Source organism: Gossypium arboreum, chromosome 6 (assembly GCF_025698485.1).
Source record: "Gossypium arboreum isolate Shixiya-1 chromosome 6, ASM2569848v2, whole genome shotgun sequence".
Lineage (NCBI taxonomy): Eukaryota > Viridiplantae > Streptophyta > Magnoliopsida > Malvales > Malvaceae > Gossypium > Gossypium arboreum.
The window spans coordinates 127,391,412-127,394,555 of NC_069075.1; the positions used below are offsets into that span (position 1 = coordinate 127,391,412).

Sequence of the window (3,144 nt, forward strand, 5' to 3'; positions counted from 1 at the left end):
ATTTAAAGTCAGTATACCCTACAGTTTTGACATGGCCTAGACACATGATAAACCGTAATTTATACATATTTTTATCCCTCGCTTAACACATTTATGAATGATTTCTCCCTAGATTTGGTGAATTTGATGCTCCTAATCCTTTAATTTCATGTTTTATACTTAGGTGAGCATAGGCGGACGAAAAGAATGAGAAAAAGCCAAAAACGGAGAAAATGGGCCGATAAGGGAAAATAACACGGCTTAGACTTCCTCACACGAGTATCACACACGCCCGTGCCAATCTAATAGCCTCGACCATGGCCTGAAGTACTCGTACACGGGCGTGTCACACGGGCGTGTCACACGGGCGTGTCACACGGGCGTGTCCCTGCCGAGCCCAAGTTGAGTCCAATTTGAAAAAGGCCAATTTTGAGGGCTTCTAGGCATTCTAAAGCCTATAAATACACCCTAGAGGAGGAAAGGAGGGAGAGGCACGGAGAGGAAGGAAGGAATTACTCGAAGAAAACGATTGATCCATCTCAGAAGCCGGTTTCATCATCAAGATTGAAGATCTCCCCTCAACTTCCCTTCAGGAGTTTTGGGTTTTCTTTATGTTTTGTATTCGTTATTCCTCTAAGATGTTTTCCTTTTTAGTTATGAACTAAATCCCCTAAATACCTAAGGGGAATGAAACCTAAGACGAATCTTGTTATTATTTTCTGAATTGTATGATAAATATTTAACTTATTCTTAATTATGTGTTCTTAATTATGTGTTCTTAATTCTTGTTTTGATATCCCAGGATACTGATTCAAGATAAGCTCTTATTTAGAGAAGGAATAGACCCTGTCTAAGAGTACATTTGTCATAATTAAGCGGAGTTGTTTGCGCGCCTAGACATAGGGTGACAAGATTTTGCCGGATTAGGGTGAAACATAATAAGGGGATCCATAGATCGAGTTAATGCAACCCTAGGGTGTTAATTAGAGAAAAGTCTCAATTATTCAATCTAGGGATTAGACGTTATTAGTCTTGAATAGGGATAATAACATAGCCTAGGGATCTCTACGGAACAAGTTAAATGAATAAATCATCTGATTCGGAGCTAGAATAACAAGTAAAGTCTAGGTGGATTTTTCTTAGGTATTGTCTTAATTCAATCGTTTTCCAAAAGTAATCCCCCAATTCTACTTTCTGTGAATTCTTAGATTAGTTAATTAGTTAGTTAAAACAAAACCACCTTATTCTTAGGCTAGATAATAAAAAGACACTCATTGCTAGTACTTTTAGTTCCTTTGGGTTTGACAATCCGGTCTTGCTAAAACTATACTACTGTTCGATAGGTACACTTTCCTACATCGCGCTAATAATTAGTTTCAAGAACGATTAATTATAAATATTTAAAACCTATCACGAAATCACGCGATCAAGTTTTTGGCGCCGTTGCCGGGGAACTAAGATATTAGGAACGCTAAATTTTTATTACTTTAGCCATTTATTTTTCTTGCAATTTAATTTAATTTAATTTTTTATTATTTATTACTTTACTTTTTCTTTCTCTTGGCAGGTTTTTATAATTTATGACTAGAAGAAACCCCTCAGGACCACTACTCTTTGACGAAGAAATCGATCGCACAGTTCATAGAAACCAAAGAGAAATAAGGCGAAGCTTAAGATACACAGAGAACAAGCAAGAGGACGATACTTAACCCCCTACCGAAGAGATGGCTGAAAACCAAGACAATCAGCTACCTCCTGTAATTGCGGTTAATCAAAATTCTGCTCCACGCACTATGTATGATTATGCTAAACCTTCTTTAACAGGAACTGAATCAAGCATAGTTAGACCTACTATAGCTGCAAATACTTTTGAACTAAAACCTAACACTATTCAAATGATACAGCAATTTGTTCAGTTTGATGGTTTGCAGGATGAGGATCCCAATGCTCATTTAGCAAACTTTTTGGAATTATGCGATACATTTAAAATTAATGGTGTTTCTGATGATGCCATTCGTCTTCGGTTATTCCTTTTTTCATTGAGGAACAAAGCTAAACAGTGGTTGAACTCGTTATCACGAGGGTCAATTACTACTTGGGAGCAAATGACTGAAAAATTTCTATTAAAATATTTTCCGTCGGCTAAAACGGCCAAATTAGGTAATGATATCTCTTCGTTTGTGCAGATGGACTTAGAAACACTCTATGATGCATGGGAGAGATACAAGGACCTTTTGAGGAGCTGCCCTCACCATGGGTTACCATTTTGGCTTCAAGTTTAAACATTCCATAATGGCCTGAATCCTTTAACTCGACAAATGGTTGGCGCAGCTGCTGGCGGAACCATCAATAACAAAACACCTGAAGATGCTTATGAGTTTATAGAGGAGATGTCACTGAATAACTATCAGTGGCAAGTTATGAGGACTAAGCCAACTAAAACAGAAGGCGTTTATAATGTCGATTCGGTTACTATACTATCAAACTAGGTAAAACTTCTAAATAAAAAGATTGATAGTTTTCTTAGTTCTTCACAGGTTCACCTAGTAATACAGTGTGAAGCAAGTGGAGGTGGAACAAGCCATTCGGAATACCAACCTTATTGCCACAAAATTGATAACGAGCAGTTAAATTACATGGGTAATAATCCTCGATCTCAAAATAATCCATAAGTAATACTTACAATGCAGGTTAGAGGAACCACCCAAATTTCTCGTGGGACGGTCAAGGAAATCAGATACCACCTCCAGGCTACCAACAACCACCCTACCAATAGGAAAAGAAGCTGAACCTTGAAGAGATGCTCTTAAAGTTTATATCAGTGTTAGAAACTCATTTTTAGAATACCAAGACAGTACTTAAGAATCAACAAGCATTGATTCAAGGGCTCGAAACTTAGATAGGCCAGCTGTCCAAACTAATCTCCGAACAATCACAAGGTAGCTTGCCAAGTAATACTAAACCCAACCCAAGGGAACAACTCAACGCAATTAATATTCAAGATGAAAAAGGAGTCGTTGAGCCTGAGCCAGAACCGAGACAAGAAACTGTGGTAAGAAGAGGTCAAGGTGAGGTAGGTCATAATAAAAAAAAACTAATGAATGTCGAATATAAACCTCGTGTGCCATACCCCAACGCGACAAGGAAAGACCGCTCAGATGAACA

General features: G+C 37.9%; 1 non-coding gene across 1 annotated transcript; it reads right to left on the reverse strand.

The window, feature by feature from the left end:
- Window positions 1–2,132: 2,132 nt before the first annotated feature.
- LOC128294234 (small nucleolar RNA R71) lies at window positions 2,133–2,239 on the reverse strand. Its single transcript, XR_008284548.1, has one exon. It is a non-coding gene; the product is annotated as a small nucleolar RNA R71 (small nucleolar RNA).
- Window positions 2,240–3,144: the final 905 nt, after the last annotated feature.